General features: G+C 32.9%; 1 protein-coding gene across 1 annotated transcript in view; it reads left to right on the top strand.

The window, feature by feature from the left end:
* The first annotated feature begins 18,334 nt into the window (after positions 1-18,334).
* Positions 18,335-21,786, top strand: part of LOC142338099 (uncharacterized) — a 54,059-nt gene continuing 50,607 nt past the window's right edge. The window contains exon 1 of the mRNA XM_075387751.1: positions 18,335-18,879. The gene's annotated coding sequence lies outside the window, so the exon portion shown is untranslated. The remainder of the gene's footprint in view (positions 18,880-21,786) is intronic.

The raw sequence follows: 21,786 nt of genomic DNA, 5'->3' as shown, positions 1-21,786 counted from the left end.
CAATTCTGATTTTGCTTCGCAAAAACAACAACCGTTAAATTTGTTTAAAAAACCTCAAAAAATTGTGAAAAAACTCAGCTAAGCTGAAAACTCTAAATCACAGACAAAATTTAGTCTTAAGACTGAAAATATTCTATCTTAAAAGAGAAATTCAAATTCCTCAATAACTAAAAAAGTTTTGAATAATTTCATAACTTCTTTCACAACTTTTTCCATATTTGTCGCAAGTCGTTCATTTATCCTTTTCATTCAACATTTCAACAAACACAAGGTAAGCTGAATCCATTTAAATATTCATTAAACTATCTGAACTTCTTCTACCAAAGACTAATTCATCACTACAGTCACCACAGTGATGAAGAACCACCAATGATAAAAGTGTCAGAATTTTTCAAATCTTTGAATACGAAACAGTTTTGTATAAAAATACAAGTCCAAAGAGAAGATTTTGCAAATATAGATTACACTTTTGGTAATCACATTCATTTTGATAACGATAGTATACGAACAACACTTTGTCAATTCTCGGATAAAGATTGTTTATTTATTATTGAAGGAAAAACAGAAAGCGGACACGAAGTAAAACTATTCTGGGGAGAAAAACATTTTGAATTACTAAAACAAATAACCATTTGTAACGAAACAATCACAGAGTATAACTTACTGAAACAACAGATTCAAACAGACCAATGTATTGACCTTAACAAACTAAAAACAGTTTTTATAGTTGTGTGTAAAAAGGACGCTATAACCCTCATAGACGATAAAAGCACGTCTTAAAAACAAAACCAAAGAGAAACATTTTAAGGAATATATTGCCACACAAACTTTCAGATATGATACCAGTAATTGTCATAGTAATCTACAGATAAATACAGTATAATAATATCTGTAGTGCGGCACGGTTTAGTGTCAGTTACAATTGAGCAAATAACTGTCACTTCGCAGTGCAGCATTACACCTCACACTTACATAATTACTAACAAAGTTGTAGTTTATTTATCAGTTTCAAAAATAGATTTCAACGAATCTTTAATCGCCATCTACTTTATATTATCTAAAGTAATATTCTTCCTAACAATACTCTTAGTACCTCGCATTGTAGTAGTATCGGCATATTTAGCTATTGTAACAATAAGCGAAGTTTTACGCAACCGACGAGTGGTATATGCAAGCCCATCGGTACAATAAATCGATGCATGAAACTCACTCCGATATTTATCATATATGCAAAACAAACATAGATATTGTCGAACTAGAAATATTTAAATTTATAAAAATTGCAATTATAATATACTTCTTCGTACGTACGTGCTTAGGACTAATTGAATACTTTATAAATCCATAAAAATTGATACCAACCCAGACATTGAAGAATCGATATATCATACATTACATACACAAAAGTTCTACCTTCAAATCGGATTCCCCGACACATCCCCATTACATGGTAACATTGTGATATATCAACTCAATATTAGATTAACAACTAATGAAATTTGGATTACAAACCTAGGAGCTCAAACACACCAACCAGAACAAGAATTAATACCAGTAGTTATACTAGCCCCACCGTTCATACCACATCCACCACCTGGACCAGGCTCTGGAGCCTGAAATTATTTAAAAACAGCAAAAATTGCTTCATCAAATAATAATAACAATAGTAACAATCACCCAGAAAGACCTCATCATAACGAAGTAACAGACTTAACAAATATACCCACATCACCAGAAATAGAAGAAACAAACCCCGAAAACGAAAACCCATATACAGTAAGACGAGCAAGAACAGATACACGACACCTACTAAGAGGTAGACGTAGAGCATCATTATCTTTTCCTACACAAGACTCTACATTAGTATCATACGGATCAACTGATATAGAATCAAACATAATAAGACCTTTAGAAGCAGAACGAACAGAAACACCAACTCGAATAGGTACACCAACACTATCAAACTTTAGTATCGCGTCACCAAGCCAATCAAGTGTGCATACTATACCAACACCCACATCATCAGAACTTAGAGCTAACCCATTTTTACCGCCAACAACACAACAAAGACAAGATTTCAATTTTGTACAAGAACACTTCCGTGTACAACCAATACAATCACCAAATAGCTCACTTTGGTCAGCAACATCACCACAACAATCAGCAAGTACAAGTTCAACACCACAAAGAACACCAAGAACATCCTCATTGACAAATACATCTATTAGCGTACCACGAATAGAAATAACAAATTCTCTACAACCACCGCAACATAGAGCATTATCACCTACTTCATTTATACCAGAAATAAGATTATCATCTACACACCCTGGAAGAATTAGGGCAACACCCGTACTCAACCCAAATCCACCTACTTTAAGTAGAACTAATGATCATACATATCTTTTCCCATTAGATCATAAAACCTGGAATCCACCTCCACCACTATACGGACCAACTGATCTTGGAGATACTCTCACAAATTGGTCAAGAAATAGACTTACAAATACCTTAAACTTAACACATCGCCAACGAAACTCAGCACTTGAAGTTCTAGCAACACCATCACTAGAACTAAAATTCAATACTACAATAAAATACGACACCATATACAACCATCCTTTCCACGCGACAACACCATCTATTGTAACAACAACGATACCAGCACCATTTGTTTGCATTGATTTCATCTACAAATTCGATCGATACACAAAACAAACTTTAGGATTTGCAACATTCTATAATCCACACACCGGACTATCATACACATGCCGCTTCAATTAAAATCTATCATACTAATATTATTACTAATAACATTATTTATCTATATGAAAATAGACACTGAAATAAGATCAAAATATAAAACAAAACAAAATATTAGAGAACAAATTCAAGAACATGTACAAGAGCGTATGGAAAAACATATGGAACGCTTACAAAAGAAAAACAAAATAAAAACAAATAACATAAATGGAACTGATCAAGATAATTTTCAAACGTTAATAGATCATGTATTAGATAATACAACAACATTTGATATGGAAATATATAAATTACCATCGAAGTACACTTCACCAGACTTAAAGGAATTAACGAATAGTACAGATTACGAACAAATGTGGGAAATAGCCATAGATAAATGGACACGAAATTGGAATTTCTACAGAGAACAATTAACAGACAGTATTTTGGAAAAATTCCAACTAAATAATAAAAGAAATAAACGACAGACACAAGAAGATTACGTTGAATTGAAAGGACAAAATATTAATGGATCAGCAGTCGGACCTCAAGACATTTTTATCGAACACTACGACTGCGATGCAGAAGAAATAACAAACGTAAAATACTACGAACTGAACAAAATCAGCACATGTAAATTTAAACCATTAGACTTAGAAATGACTAAAACAGAAGTCCAATTACTATCAAAAGCACAAGCTGTAGAAATTAAAGCATATGCTGTTACAGGAACAATCAAAGAAAAAGTAGAATGGTGTTCACAACACACTCATTACATTAGAGCAAACAGACCAAGCTATTACGTATCAGATGCACGAAGAACGAAAATCCTAGACCCAGACGAAGTTCGTAACGAACTCGCCAGAATTAACGTTCTTAAAAATACAAAATACAAGCCAACAAGGCATAACATATCGTTCAACTACTTATCAAACCCACCATTACAAAAGAGACTAGAAAACGTACAAGGAAATATACAATTCAGAATAGACACTCCAATGGTACCACCATATGGAAGATTGGTATATGATTATACAAATCCAATGTGGGTACCGAATGAAATAAAAAATGCACAATCAAACTGCCTATCAGGCGTCAAAAAACAAAATAGAATTGATATTTTAGACTGGACTCTAGAGATAAAAGAAGTCTCGTTAATACTAAATCTTGATACAAAAGACATATCATATATGGGAACAAAACTACCATGTGATCTCCACAAGGGAGAATGTTTACCAACACCATTTACAAAAGCAACAATCATTTGGGAACCTCAAACACATTGCCAACTATTTGAACTTATTAGGTTTGATGCATTTATGGTTAAGTATCAGGAACGGTATTGGATAGAAACAAACGCGGAATGGTCATCAGTACAAAAACCAGATGTACATCAAAAAGTAAAATATAATGATACATCATCAATAGCAACAAGATTTGAAATCTACCCATTGGTTGAACGAGAATGTGGATCACCACAACCACTTCATAAAACAGAATACGATGATATTTATATAATATACGAATATGGTTTTGACATGCATACAGGACTTAAAGTAACAAGAAAAGAAGACAAATTTGAAGAAGAAAAATTTATAAAAATCAAACCACAACAAATTATGTCAAATGCATACACAAGATATGAAGACGAGGAACATCAAAATTATTATTATGGTTTTGTAAATGAGAACACACATCTACAAATGAAAATGGACCTCTATATGAGTAATATATATTCACGCATTAGTCTTCAGGCAATAGAATTCTATTCACAGATATGCGAACAAACTCGCAATATTCGACAATTGACTCTAACACAAGTACAAAAGAATACACCACTATTAGGATACATCCTTACAGGAGATAGATCCATATTTGTGAAACAAGAAGGAGTCAATGTGATGAAAATGTACAAATGTGCAAAGAAATCTTCACCACTATATGTACCACAAACACGTGAATGTTACGACAAGATACCAATACTATACAAAAATAGAGTACAATATGTACACCAACTAACACGACAAACTTACCTTTGGGCGAAAACGGTTCCATGTTCACATAGTAATTTCGATCAACTAATTTCAATAGACACAGAAGGAACAGTAAGATACAGATTGACACCATATCCAATAAAAGTAGAAACAATATTAGAAACAATATCACCAGAAGAAATAGTACTTGATAACATGTTCAGCAAAGCAAGCCTCATTGGAAGTGGAATCTTCAGCAAGGAACAATTAATACAGGAACGAAAAAGAAATTTACTACACGAATATATGAGAGACCGCGAAAAACCGCTTCAAGAAGCACAATCTGCTAACGCACAAAAGCTACTAGAATTAGAACAATTAGGATTACTACAAACATACAAAAATTATGAACATTCACTTAAATGGTTAAAGGACTTAAATATAAACGGATATAACTTCCAGATTGATCAACCAAGTGTAAACTGGAAAGAAATTTTCGATGCAGCATGGCTGAAAGATCAGATATTATCTATCTTTGGTTGGCCATGGTACATACTTGAAAAGATGGCTATCATCTATGCGATGATGAGCATGATATTATTTATAACAAACCTAATCATAAAATTCTACAACGCTTTTGCAATACACAAAGCGATTGGGAAACAAGCAAGCATAACAAAAATACTCCTAACAGGAATATTCGGAATATTCTCACAAACACTAACCCAACTAGTTGCACAAATACAAGAAGATGATTACGACAATAATAATGATAATAGTAATGATGATAACAATTCACATTACAATAAAGGGCATAATACTTCACGAATACATATTCAACATTTCAGACGACATTCAACAGAAATACCAACATTAACGCGTAGAGATAAACCAACAGAACATTATGTAGATACGAACTACAAACACTATAACACTACTATACGTAGGACAGAACATGGTCTACAATTACGTACATTAGAATCACCAACAAAGAAACAAGCACCACCACTACCAGAAAGAAAACACAAAACAGAACAATTCAAAATGGAAACATTAACAACGATAAATGAAAACAAAACCCAACCACTACCACCAATACCACCACAACTTATAACACCGCCTCCAGCGTACCAACGCTTGAGTAGTCTACCACCTGTATCAATCCCAATACCAACTCCAAGCGCACCTAATATAGAACAATCGCACATACAGATTAAACCCTATTCATACGAATCACCTATAACACAACAGACACAATATGAAATTCCTCAACCATCAAATAATCAACATAATCAACATAACCAACATAGTCAACATAGTCAACATAACCAACATAATCAACATAAACTAATACCAACTCCCAGACTTTTAGAAATTCAGAACCCGCCACCAATAGACTTCAACCAATTAAAACTAGCAAATAACAAAATGCAAAATCGTACCTACAGCCTAGATATTCTTAAAAATGATCAGCCACATACGAATGAAGTCACATATTACGATACCCATTCGGCTGATACATACGAAATCTAAAAACAAACAATTCCATTTAGTAACAACTAACATTACCTAATCACCCGCCATTACTTACCAAATTTTTTACCATACCATTTTTTGATTTTTATCCATTCATAAGGAACAATAAGACTAAAACAAACTACTTATAAACTAGCTTCACAAAAAGGACATCAGAATGTATAACAATTGTTATTATAACAAACATATAATTAACAAAACATATAATTCCAACAACTTATAATTAGAACAACGTATAACAACTTTTATTATCACAAACATATACTAAATCGAAGATATAATACAGATTAAACTAATCATATTTGAGTTTTAGCATTCAACTATGGCATCTAACATGGAGTACGACTCGCCATACAAATCCGACTCGCCATTTTCCTACGAAGTGGAAGAAGGAGAATTGAGTTGCGAGTCAGGCAGATCCAGCCCCGGGACTATTCGGGACTGTGCATCTGACTGTGGGACTCAAACTGAAACAAATATGATCACAAATGACGAGAATATCAAAACACTCAGAGTCGAACTGGAAAACGAAACACACATTGTGCAGACACCACAAGACATAGCCCGAAAGATACAAAACAGATTTGGTAATCGACGAAATTTGCAATCTTTTGATACTGGTAACAATAATATTAACCATATATCGGAACAAGGAACAAACATAGCTACACATAGCTATCAAAACACAAGACCACGACAAAATTATAATTATAACAGTAGTGACACATATATGTCACCACCCCTACCGAATTACCCCCCGCCAGTACGTCCACCCCCACCATCAGACAACTACGTAATTGATCAACCACAAACACAGAACAATGTTAGACAACGTTTATTCGCAAGAACAACAATGCCTACCACTAACAATTTGAGATTTCCATATGCGGTGACACCCCGCTCTAATAACAGAAAATCGTTCTTTCATCAATCAACGAACGAACAGACCCCGACCGAGACGGTCATGGAAACGATTTGGTTCCAAAACAAGGATCCAAAGACTCTTAGTAACCCTCACGGAATGAACTACAATCCGCTCCTCTCATACCGAAATTGGGCAGATATGCCATTCGATTCTAGATCTTATAACTTCTTTATGGCACCTTTACACACGCTGAAAGATCGTGTGTCAGAATTTTTTCCGCCACTCCCGTCGGAAAACACAAATACCGTAAAAAGAAGCACAAAAAATATGGGTAGAGACAAGATACACCAGTCTCAATACCCTAAGCTAAAACAATTCTACAGTCTCACAGAACGTTTCCTGTACGACTACGACTATGAATTTCGATTACCAGTAAACTGTAACTTTGATCTTTTAGTGGCAAAAGCCTCTCAAGATCTATCCGCATACAGCGCCTTTACACAGCAACACCAGATTTTCCAACTGAGTTTTAACTTCCTCCACCCTACACCAAAGGACGTTCAAAGCAACAATTATAGAGTTCACGAGACGAAATTAATTCACAATCTGATATATTATACATTCCTTAGAGACAAACAAAATTCAGAATCTAAAAGCTACGTCCATATCAATGACCAATTAACATCACCATACTTCCTCAATTATAGCTACAAATTAAAATGGGAGTACACTATTGGAACATTGAGAAACTTTGATCCAATCAAAAACTACTACGTCTTCCAGCCAAAGGACGCACCAGAGCGACCGCTCATGGTACCTCTGGAAGCGATCGAACCTTGTGAGGAGTACCATGTATATCACCTCACAGGGAGTGTAACTAATAAGGCAATTACAAACCGCCTAAACTTTAATAACGAACGAAAAATTCAAGATACAGAAAGAGAAATTTGCAATGCCTTACAAGCATCAATAACAGAAACCCCCTTAAAGGAAATCGTCAACTTACTTGGATATTATCTCTCAAAGGACGAATACTTCTTGAAAGAATATAATCACTACTGTGAAAGGAGTAATCACCCGAAACAAACGCAGAAGCTATAGTAACGTCCAGTGTAACAAGTAACAATTCAATGTCTTCGTAATTAACGAACAAACTGTAACATCGCCAAACCATGTTTGTAATCTTTGCATATGTTTGTAACTCTTTATCTTTCTCATTTCAAACAAATTCTTCAAATTTGTAAACTCATGATTCTGAATCTTACCCCCTGATTATGGAACATACCTATCATATGTTATTCATATGTTATTCCTCATACCCATTTCTCATACTCAATGTTCATCAGTTTTGAAATAAAAAGTTTAAAGCCAAAAACAAGTTTTTATTTTTTTAGATACAAACTTAACCTACTTTATAATACTGTATATGTAAATATGCAAAGATTTTCCCATAGTTAGTTATATGCAACACACATGTAATTTTGTAAATAAAGCAAATAGGCAAATAAAATAAAAACAGAACAAATACAAACGGAACAAACAAAATACATGAATAATGAACATGCATAATGTGTATAATATTTTAATAAATGACTCATAAGCCATGTTCTCAACACTGAGTAACACAATACTATAGGACATGACAATCTCTCATAAAACAGATCATAACATAATGAATTCTTTGGGACAATTTACAGTCTACCATACACAAGGTACATTACAAATTTATTGTTTATGACAAACTATAAATTTAACATAGAGTAACATATACGAAACAGTCAGATTAAAAACAAAAAAGAACAGAATTTTCCTTCAAATCGAAATTTTCACATGCAATATTAAGACATCATGAACGGACTACATGCAACACATGTAAACACCAAACTATGTTGATTATAGTAACAGCTAACAAGATAATCATTTATATCGCAACAACTCACATAATGGGTAGTACTCAGACCTTTGGGTACACTGATTTTGACTTATAAGCGCGCAGACAGAGACGTTAATTTAATTTATGTAATTAAATAAATAATTGTTGATTGGGACTAAGAACTTGTCATCTGTGGGCATACCCATTACAAACTACTATAAGCGAGATCTATAAGCCTTTAAACAAATTCATAAGAGACTGGCAGGTAGATGTAAAAATATAACAAAGCGCTAAGCAGCATTTTCAAATCTTACAGATACGGAAAATGTTTCCTCAGTGAAGTATGACAAAACAATTGTAAGAACTAATACCATTCAGTAACTCATGATTTCAAGCAGGAGCATTAATTAATACATGTTCAATCTCTATAACAACATTACCAATCAGCATGGCCGACGAATCACATGTCACTAAAAACAAACACGTTATTAGCCATTTCGTTGACATACTCTTCTTTATGTCACTCTCAAAACAATAACTCGTTTAATAACAATTAACACATCAAAACATAACATACATCTCTCATTTTCTTTCCAACCGGAAGGGATACTACGTATTAGAACATGTAGTGAATCTAAAAACGATTCTTAACAACTAACAGCTAACAAAACCAAGTCAACCAGGTAAGTCAGGTAAGTCGACGCCGGACATCAGGACGCCTACAACATCAACGACGGGCCTGCCCAGAAGGATCTCCGCCCACTGGATAGTGTGGTGGTGGAATAGATACTTTTGTGGTTGTTGATGTTCACTCTTTGCTCTTTGGGTAACCGATGTTTCGGATTCGACTCACAGACGAACCGGTCTTCAAGCAACACAACCAAAAAGAAAGAAAATCCTTCAGAGAGATTACAGAGAAATTAATAAACAATATTCTACTATATTCTATTGGAAGACTTTCAAAACAACTCTAAACCCCGGAAAGATGGAGTCAGACATGACTTCCAAAAAGGAATATTTAATATTTTGAAAGACTTTATTCAGAAAGACTGAAATACTCTTTTCTGATTGGATAAAAATAATATATTATTTTATCCTTTTTTCCCTCTATGTGTTTACCCATCTACCCTCTCTCAGCAGAAGAGAAAGTTATTTAGTCAGTACCAGTTACCATCCTGATATAATAATAAAGTATATTTCTCTCTCTCTACTCCGCTCTTGTTTTGTATTGAGATAAACGTTAGACCGTAGCATTGGGGCCCGTGCACCGTCTACTGAAGCTCAGATAGAAGAGTAACAGACTAGAGGAATAGAACTTTAGTTAGTCAGGTAAGCCTTAAGATAAACCATTATTCTTGAGACAACCATAAGACAGTTCAGGAAGTACCCTAAAGAAGGTAAGCCCTAGAACACGTCTTAGCATGGGTCTTATATAACTCCATGATTCGTTCAAGAATCACGTATAGTATCATTGAATGTCATACATTGAAAACGAATATCATAAAAAATGGAAGTTTTAAAGAAATTTTCAAAATTTCACAGGTTGCATATTAAACAATCTTAAAAAATGTATTTGCTCAAAAGCATATATATTTGGCATTTCGTTCCTTGAAATTAGAGAAAAGACCAGCAAAATGGTCTCTTTTTTATAACTTTTGTAAAACTGTAAATTTGTCACAATTATAAGGAAGGATTTTCATGTTAAATTTTTCGAAAAAGGATAACTTTTACATATCAAACTATTTCCTGGAAAGACTGGGAAAAATCCGAAGCAAGCTTTGTGAACATATAGAACTGAATTCAAAACTCCAGGGAAACTAGATAAGAGCGAAAAAATTAATTTGCTTTCTTCAAACTCAGAATTTTGAATGTCTGCATAAAATTGTTCAAAATGTATCCGTTAAATGCGATTTGTGGCCATATGTTCAACGATCAGTAATATTAAAATTGATCACAGCTGCGTCTCAAATTGATTTCAGTAAAGCTGCTTAGTCTTGAGAATTTTTATCGTGATAATCTTGACATGAAATGTTATGAAATTTCTTTGTTATGACAATAATTCGAAAGTGTGGTTTTGTTCAATTATCTTTCTCAAAAAAGGAGTCATTTGAATCTCAACAGGAAGATTAAAAAATAATAAAGAATCCCAAAAAAACTGATTTTCAACAATTTTATCTCTCAATAAATGTTAAGATGATTTTCTTTTCCAATAAGAAAGAGAATTTGAGCGAGAACTTTTCCAAAAAAATTGCTATCAATCGACACGATGGAAAATGAAATACTCTTTTGTAATTCCATTTTTTAAATGAATTTATAATAATTATCAAAAAACTAATTACAGCGTTCAATTCTGCTTAATTTTTGGAGAAACAGCATTTAGGTCCATTTTGCTATCAGTGCATCTCTGTGAAAAAGATCTCAATGACTTTTAAAAATCTTGATGTCTTAGAGCTCGAGAAAAAAACAAGTTCTCTGCCAAGCACTAGGGAAAAGTATATTATTTCGCTTTTTTAAAAATGATCAGAGACAATGAACATCATTGAATATCACACATTGACAATGAATATCATAAATATGGGAAGTTTTTCGTTGATTATCTAAACTTCACCGGCTGCATGTTGAAACATCTTAAACCATATACCTGCCTAAAAACATATAAATAGCATTTTGTTCCTACAGAAAATTGAAATAAGAGCAAAGGCAGTCAAAAATTCTCTTTTTCATAGCTTTTTTAAAAATCGAATTCTTTATCAGCCTTGTATAAAGAAGGCTAAGCGGTTTATGTCAATTTTTTTCTGGGAAAGAGTGGGAAAAATCTGATTCAAATTTTGTGAACAAATAACATAATTTCAAACTCCAGGGAAAATAGATAATAGCAATTGAAAATCAATTACTCAGATTTTTAATGGAAGCTTAAATGTGATAAAAAAAATCAAAACTAAGCCCCCTATACACACACGCATACACACACGCACACACACACACAAATATATATTTATATATATATATATATATATATATATATATATATATATATATATCCATCCACATCTGTGCATGCTTTGTTTCATCCAAAACACAGAGGAAGCTCTAACTCTTCGAAACACCCAATCACATGATTTATGCTAATTAATTTGTACTAAAAATTGTTATCCTTTTGAAAATTATACAATTTTTGCCGAATAAAGTGCAATCAAATTTTGATCAATATCTAGCCACTTTTGCCACATGCGCACATATTTTAAATACCTCATGCACATATGTGGATGTGTATACATATGTATCTTTTTATATAGTTATATTTGTATATGAATATATATATATATATATATATATATATATATATATATATCCTTATGTGCGCATGGGGTGTTCTCTTCAAAACAAAAACACAGAGAAACCTTTCTAGTGCATATAACTCATTGAAATCACTCAACAAATTGAAATCCAAAAAACACAATTTTCCATGCAAATCAATTAACCATAATCGTTTAATTGGTTGTTTTGAAGAGTTGTATAAAATAATCTTGCTTTGCCACTGAAGTCATTTTATTATATCAAAATTTTTATGCTCGTATTTCGAACTATTTTTCCAGTCAATTTCCAACCCCACTTTTGGTTTTCTAGTCAAATTCGGATAATGTCATGCGTCTCAACACTGAAACATCAATTATAGCTTGTCTCTTTTTTTCCAATATAAATAAGAGCATTTTTTTCATTTTCTGAGTAGCAATATCTGTCATTTTGAATGTTTTTGTCATCCTGTTTTTCCGCCCGTAACTGGATTGCTAACACCTTAGATCAACATTTGAGCAGTATCTCGCGTTGTTTCAAGATTAAACGTGAGAAAACGTCGGTGCTTTTGGTTTAAGTTACAAAAAAACGACGACAGCACATTTTTTTGTGTATTGTCTGTATCTTCAGTTTTTTATCTTACAAAACTGTTGCTATGTAAGTTTTTCAATATAAGAAATTGTCGGTTCGCTTGGCATCGAGTCACAAAAAAGCCCTTGTATCTGTGTCTTCGTTGAATCATATCAATACTTAGTGCAGTGTAATGATGTATCGACCGGATTCATTAGCATTGTACAACATGTTTACACATTTAAAACAGTTACTACATTTTAAAACTAAAATAAAAAACATCGTAAAAAGCGTTCAATGAGATTTTTCAACGAGGTAAGAAAGAATTTTGAATAAGTTAGCGCCAAATTGAAAAAAAAACTCAAATATATACTACAGATAATGCCAGTTTTCGAAATTTCTCAAAACAATTGACTACAATATACAATGCAAACAAAAAACTGTTTAAAATATGCACTGAAAAAACGATAGTTTCTAACATTTGAAACCAATCAATCCGACAGTTTGATTTTCCTGACTTTGATATCGGGCATACCAAAGCTTTTCTACGTAAATAAAACGGAAAATACTGAATCCTTCTGACGTTAGAAGGCAACATTACCGACAAAACATTGACACATAACGTTGTTGATGTCCGAAAAAGCGAATTTCAACATTTTTTTTGCGTTTTATGAAAAAGAGTGACAAAATTCTGTCCCCTGTTTTTGAAAAAAAAATAGCATTTCAACAAAGACAATTACTTACTCAAAACGTGGAAAGAAGTAACATATAACGTGGAAAAGGTTTACTTTTTGTAACGAGTTTTCACGGAGATGCCTAGCCACTTTCAACAACCTTGAACAAATAAAACTTAAAAACTTGAAAACCTAAAACATTTTTTTCTGAGTTTTATTTGTAACTTAATGCGACCCAGTTCAATGACGTAATTGTTCCTGTGATAAAGAAACTGCTAATTGTTTTCCTAATTCGCAATTAATCTCGAGAGGAAAATTTCTGAAATAAATCAACAATTGCGCAACAGCGCATTTGGTCTAATCGACTCTATCTTATTTATTTGGAAAGCATTCCTTGTAGTTTGGATAATAAGTGACAAAAAAGTATCCCAAGTTCTCACGTTAGCCACAAAAAAAACGCTTTGTGAAAAGTAAGTGTACATATATCCTATTTTGACGCAAATTAGAACTAAACTAGCATAGTGTAACTTGTTTCGAAACACACTTACAACTCTAATGTTAAAACATTGGTCGTCAAAATGTTTGAAAAATTTGGAATGTATACTCGAATTTTCAGACTTTCTTACGTTTGTTGAATTCAGACTTTGTAAAAAAATTACTCGCTTTTTGTATTTGATCAATTTTATAAACTAGAGTGAGTAGTCGACCGAGGAAAAATTTATTGAAAACTCAATGTACGTACTTTATTAGCAGTAAATAAATAACAAATACTTTTGACCATAACTACTTAGATTAGCAAGCATCTCAAAAACAGAAGAATTTGAAAATCTTTATCACTATGTCCAAGAATTGCAAAAATACCTTTCGATCATCGATCAAACCATTGCACGCCTTCGGAACTCTTCTGACTTTATTCCTTGCAAACTTTTTTTCTTTTATATAGGAATAACACAAAGTAGAGGTAAAAGCATTAAATATAATAACCAAACTCTCAAACTCACCCCTCATGTCAACCTCAGTACTGAGCAATTCTAATTGCAATTCTTACTTCAAGACTGTTTCAGAGCTATGTTTATGTCCTTTTTTTACGGTTGTCTTATTGTGCACGTCTTGGCCAAGTCTTGTAACATCTCTATTCAGGTTTTGTCCAAAACTTTAGTCTAACTCCGAGTCTTAGCCATAACCTGGCAAGTCGAAATCCAAGTCTGGCCAAGATTTAGCAAGTATATATCCAAATCTAGGCCAAGACCTAGGAAGACTAAATCCAAATCAAGACAATGACCTGGCAAATCTTAATCAAAGTCTTGGTTAAAGCTTTGCAAGCCTAATTCCAAGTCCTGGCTAATCCAGGTCTAAAAAACGTCCAAATTTGATTCCAAAAACGAAGGGAAAAATAGTTGGCCAAATTTCTAAAAATGCCAGTTTATCGAAAACTATTGAATTTGCACTATTGAACAATTGATATATCTGAAAATTCAAATAGTTCTGGGAGCTATTCCATTAAAGTCAATTTTTAATTGATAATAAGAAGATAGCGACGAGTTTCATCTCCAAAAATATCCACATCAAACATGTTTCGAACAAAATTTTGACAAAAAATATGGGTCAGATGAATACCGGACCATCAATTTCATTTTATTCACTTGACCAGGTTTGATGAGTGCTTTACAAAATGCCATCGTCAAAGCAAGCTTACTTTGCTCTGCCTTCCGAAAAACTCTTAAAGCATAATTGGCTGTATCCATATATTGCAACTGTTACACTGCAATGGACGCCATAAATTATTTCCTGGCTTATCGTAACTTGACAAATTCATAAACATTATATAAAATTTTTAGTTTAAATTTATCGAAATCCGTTTTTTCTTCAATAGAGACATGCAAGAATTTAGTTTTTTTAATTTCCAGCTTTTTAAAATGATGCTCAAATTTTGACACCCAGTTAACAATTGGGCTATCAGTTTATGCAAAATTTTAAAAATTTTTTAAACTATGTGTATTTGGTTCGGGGATTTGAGATAAAATTGAAATACACAGAAAATATTTTTCAAAAAATTTACTGTTGCAGTTTTCATTGAATCAACAGTGAATCTCGCTTCTAGAAAGCCGTTATAAAATGATAAAAAGTATCTGAAAAGCCGTTATAAAATGATAAGAAATCGATAGCTGATTAGTTTATCTTATTGCAGAAATTTTGTCTTCAAAGATTCCGGCCACCGATTTAGTAAAGATTTGAATAACTAGAAAAATTTACCAGAAAATTACAAAATTGTTAGTAAATCATTGTAGTTGGTTCGTTTTTCGTATCAAAAATTTGTTTCCGCTCTACTGGTCTCTAGTTTGACCATAGGAATGGTTATCTTGACTTAAATAACGTTGTTGTTAGAAAACCTTCAAATTACAAATTAAAAAAATGCAATAATTCAACTTTTGCTTTCATTTTTCTGAAGTCCTGTGACAACTTTGAGAAAAAATGTGTTTCGAAATTCATTTCAACGTATTCGCATAGACTATTTTATAAAATGATATTATACTCCAATGCCTGACATCCACCTAATCTGACCTCCATCGGATGCACTAGCTCAAACTTGTTTTCGATAAAATTTTTTCGACACAGTTGTATCAATTGAGTTCCATATCATCAATTTCTTTTTTATCAACTGTTCAGCATTGATTGGTGCTCAGCAATATCCCATCGCCAAAACAAACCTGTTTTGCTCTGCATTGAAAGATAGGTGGATGGACTGAAAATTGATACTCAATATTAGATACCAAAGTGTTTTTTCCTGGTTTATTATGACCTAATATATTTTAAAAGATTTGGCAGAGTGTTGAGTTAGTTTTTCTTATAATTTTTTAACAACAGTGACAAAACGAGAATTATAGATCTGATAATTTTTCATTGTCGGCTTTAACTTTTTTGTGCTCATTTAAGTGTTCGACTATCAATGCTTCAAAAAATAAAGTTTTAAAATTTCTCCATGCAATGTAGAAATTTGCAAAAAATGTATATCGAACGGTGAAACGAGAAAAACAATAAAATTGTTAAATAAGATTCCACGAAGTTTCTTCTTTTACAAATCAGCAGCTGATGTAAGCTGATGTAAGAGTAAAAATAATATCTGCTGATTAGCTCACATTTTGAATGATGATTTTGAGCGTTTCTGATTTGAAAAAAAAAACAATTTACAAAAAAAATTTTATCCTCAAGCCTTGTTTTTCACATTTGTTTTGCTTTCATACTAAATGGTTCGTTTTGTTGCTATCTGCAAAACTGTAGAATTTTTACTCGTATCGCATAATTTGGCTATCAGCCTTGCTGAGGCTATTTATTGTAATAAATCTTTTGAATTTTTTCGTTTTTTTTTTAATTTTTGAAAATCCAGAGAATTATCAACCTTTTTTCCTCTGAACATCAAAAAAGACCAGGTCTCACCAAAGCTGCTTTTAGCTTTTAATTTCTAAATGTTCAATGCATTTTACTGCAGATACTTGTGAGAAGATAAAATGCAAAATTTGAAACTCAAAATTTTCTTGCGAACACCTTTCAAATTGTGTCGAGTTGTCTCCAATTTAATGACTATATTAATATCCTGTCTAATTATTACTCGTTCTGTTTTGGTTTAGTACACTGTTCAACATTTGGTAACAACATTATGTTTCCTAAATAAACAAGGGTTACTCTTAGATCAGGGATGTTTAGGAATCAATTGATCTGGCCTTAGGCAGAAAAAAATACTACGCAGTGGACAACCTTCAGCTAGAATGTATGTCAATTGATTGAATATTAAATGTTTTCATCAAATTAACGCTTCGTTTAAAGTAAACTGAATTCCTGAAAAAAAAATTTTGTAAAAAACTTTTTTATGATCTCATATTTCATTTGAGAAAAAATTTTTTTTGAAAACTAGTGTGATAAAAGCTCTAGTTTTTTTTGAAATTTCTTGAATAAGTTGAGGTAAAGGGCAGATCAAGGTTTTATCAAGAGGATTTTTTGACAGCTGCTAGTGTCGTTACTGCTTTTGACTTTGATAAAAGATGATTTATTTTTTCCCAATATCTTGCACATTTTCAAATTTTCGCTAATGTGCAATGTCCAAACAAGCGTGATTATCCAGAGTTCAGATTCCCAGATTAACAATATTAACAAAAGTACTCTCAAATCTGTTTTTTAAAACATAATTACATTTGTTCACGTCCCCTCCGGCATAGACGCTATGCTTATACAAACTCTATTTGTTATTGCACTATCGCTGTCTATTGTTGGGCGACCAAGCTTACAACAAGTAGCCAGCACTGACCGTGAATTCTCAGCTAACCAGTCAAACAAACTGTTAAGCACCGTGATCGTGGCGTGGCTTACCAGCTGGGTGCAGAAAACAGGGATAAATGTTATTCTTCCTTTAATATTGGTGTTAATACACAACTAAGGAAACGTTCAATTCTAACTCCCGAAATGAGGTTCCCCGTCGATTTGTTTTGCTTTGTAACTTGATGTTATCGCATTCTGCGTCATGTTTAGACGCTCTTCCGGAGCTAAATTTGGTTATAAACTTGACTTAGTTTACGTGTTTATCTTTATAGAGCTTAATTCTTCAAATTAAAATCTTGCTGAATCCTTAGTCTTTAATTCCGGCTGGAAGTCTCAATAAAATGGAGTTACCTCAGAGCCGATAATTTGAAATTATTGATTCCCTAAACAAAAACAAGATTGTTTTAGGTCAATGAGGTTCAAATTTTGCAAATTAGCTCAAAATTTTTTCTTACTGATTTTGAATTAGATCAATTTTAGTTGAGTTCAGGAAATGCCATTGTGTTATGAACGAATTTTGAACAAGATACTCCAGCCTTTAATGGAACAATTTCATAAAAAGTAGGTTATTTCGTTAATAATCTTTTAGTTACTTAACAATATCTGTTATAACTTAATGGAATTAGACTAGAGTGCAGAATAATAGACCTATAGTGTAGCATTGTTGAAGGTAAGTTGGAGACGGGGCTCAGCTCTGGGGGGAATTTCCCCCGGTTTTTATCACGTGTGTCGGAATCCCCAGCCGGGAATTTCCCCTCCCTGATTAAGGCGGCTGATTAGAGAGAAAGGGAAGATAAAGATTCCTTTTAAAACGCCTTTATAAATTGGGTCCAACACCCTGATACTATTAATGGAACTGAATTCTGTTGGCCTTTAAAGGTAATATTGTTGCTCTGAAAACAAGATGTTTATCATTAACTAATCATTTTTGTATTATGCGAAGTAATTGAAAGTCGACTTTGTGATTGGATATTCAAACAATATCTATCATAAACACAAAGCCTTCCACAAGAGCGGAGGAAACATCATTAAAAACAACAGGTCAGTAACGGACACTTTTTTCTATATTCAGTTCAAAAGGTTAGTATTCTCTTTAAAAATCCGAGCAAGTCGGCCTTTTGTCATTGCAGCCACCAGTTGATCACAGTGCTCATTAGAAACAACAGCATAGTATATGATAATATCAGAAAAATAAATATTGATGGCATATTGTAAATATTTGGAAATCAAGCACTGCTCTTGTAGATGTCAGCACATTCATCATAGACACAAAGATAGCGGATCGATATTGGAAAGTTTCACAAAACTCTTAGTGCAACTGACTTAGCTTTTTGTTGTTAAATGTAAAGTATAGTTTGTTTTTGGCAACGCACTTCGTGTTAGAACTTTTAAAAAATGAACGCTTTTGATTAATCGATGACAAATCCCAAAGTGATCGCAAAAAAAATTTTGGCAGCTCGAGGTGAAACGGTATGATCATCTTGAAAGGTCTTAAAGTAAATTTTTTGCAGAAAACAGTTATATTGCAAGGTTCCGTCAAAAAATTGTATGATGATGCAACCTCTTTTATCATTTTATCAGACTATTGTAAGAGTCATCGGTAACATACAAGTGAGAAACCAGAAAACAAGCACAATAAAACAAAGCCAGAAAACGAAACAAGATTACTGCAACAAAATGCGTGAAATTAATAACAAATACTAATCAATTTTGATAATTTTAATCTTCAGATTTTCCAAGCAACTCTTTCAAAGGAAACTTAGGGTGTCATTTCCAGAAATTTTTCTTGCTTTTGAGTAAATTACCCGGGTCGAGGTTTTTGGGTAAATTTTCGTAAGAAATGCGGTGAATGCGGTGAATGCGGTGAAAAAAAATAATTCGCCGCTATTCAACCCCAGGTCTAGGTGTCAACGCTAAAAAGCGTTAAATTATGAGAGATTTTGTTGTGGGCTGAAGTATCCATAATGTTTTCAATAAAATCAGTGGGATGCAGATGAAACTGGAAAGTGTTGAAAGCAGACAAAAGTAGTGAGAATATCAAAATTTTTTTTACACCATTTTTTCTATATGATGGAGCAAATTATCGACCCCCCCCCAACCTAAGTTTTTTTGAACTCTTGCTGTAATCTACTTTCAAATTATTATTGCAAATTTTCAAAAAAAAAATAGTTGGAGAACTCTTGCTGTAATCTACTTTCAAATTATTATTGCAAATTTTCAAAAAAAAAATAGTTGGATGCAATTGAAACTGGAAAGTGTTGAAGGCAGACTAAAGTAGTGACAATATCGAAAATTTTTATTTTTAAACCATTTTTTCTATATGATTGAGCAAATTTGGTGTTTGCCTTTTAGCTGTACATTGTCTCTTTTTGATTTTCTCATTTTGAAGTTTGTTTTACGAACGAATTCTACTTATTTATATTGCCGACTTTGAATTTTGTTCGATTTGATAATTGATTGATTGATTGATTCTTTCGGTTTTTGAAAAGAGGAAAACAGCGCTAGCGTTGTTGCGTAGAGGCTCAAATGTGAAATTAATCAAAACTAGCGGTTTTGTTTGAAACTCATGAATAATTTTAAAAAATGAGTAAAAGTTGCTGAACAGTAAAAAATTGTTGCTGATGGAGATTGTCTGCAGTGAGCTGTCTGATGATGCCTGGTTTGACAAAAAAATCAGCTGAAGCGCTGGTTCAGGTAAGAAAAGTTCAGCAGGGTGAATTCATAGAAGACACGGTTAATTTTCGTAAGAAATGCGGTGAAATGCGGTGAAAATTATTTTTTTTCACCGCATTTCACCGCATTTCTTACGAAAATTCACCACCAAACCTCTACCCGGGTATGTTCGAGAAACATTTAATTAGAAGGCTTTTCAGCGGTTACATGACAATTTATCCAGTGCCATTAAACCCACTGATATTATACCAAATCACGTTGATATTTTCGTTCAATAATCCAAATACCATTCATCAGTCGCTATTACACGTATGTTTTAACATAACAAAAACATGCATGTAATTGCGACTGCTAACTTGTAGTAAGATTAATGAACAAAAATATCAAAGTGCATTGAGTATAACTGCTTAAGTTTTGCCCAATGCCATTACATCCCATGCGCTCTGATATTGATTTCGGGTACAATTTAATTGGGTAATTTGTCTTGACACCTTTCAGCTATCAAGTCCAGCGCTTATCAAAGTCGAACAAACAAAATTTTTGCAAAAAGAAATTTTTCGGCTCTGTTAAATTTGAAAAAAACCGACAGCTTAAGAACTGTGAAAAAACCACCGTTTTCCTATATCAAATAGATAACATTGTTAGTTTTCTCATCTTCAGTACAGGGCCGTGAGAGCAACTAGAAGCCATCAAACTTTATTTGAAAAATTGTTCAGATTCACTTATCACACAATCGGTGCTGTTTTTTTAACAGCTGAATTTTGCTTTACAACACAAACTTGTTTAATTCTTAAGAAAATTTAAAATAATTTTTTTCGATAGATTCAGTGATGATTTGGAAACTAAAAAAATTATAGCAAACAATTTTTTAATTTTGTAAATAAAAATGAGGCTAGGTTCTCAATTCAACGCAAGACATGGTGAAAAAAAAGAATTGAAGCGTCAGGTCTTTTCTGAATTAACTCCAGTTTACGCGATATAATGTTTTTTTTTACCATGCCTCTAACACAAAGCTATCCCTATCTCTATAATAAAAAAAATCAAACTCGCATCAAATAAAAAACCAAAACAAAGCAATTTGAACTATGCTTTATTAGAAAAGATATGGGACCTGTCCCCAATGCGACTGGTAAATAGGTGCGCAGTTCAAGAACACTTTTTCCATATTTGAAAACAATTATTTTCACAGTTATTAAAGTCATTAGATATCAACTGAAATCACAAAAATGGTCATTTATATCTACATAATCAGCCATTGAAAATTGTCATTATCCA

The sequence above is a fragment of the Convolutriloba macropyga genome, chromosome 1 (genome assembly GCF_964194025.1).
Source record: "Convolutriloba macropyga chromosome 1, txConMacr16.3, whole genome shotgun sequence".
Taxonomy (NCBI): domain Eukaryota; kingdom Metazoa; phylum Xenacoelomorpha; order Acoela; family Convolutidae; genus Convolutriloba; species Convolutriloba macropyga.
This window is presented reverse-complemented; position numbering and strand designations above follow the sequence as displayed.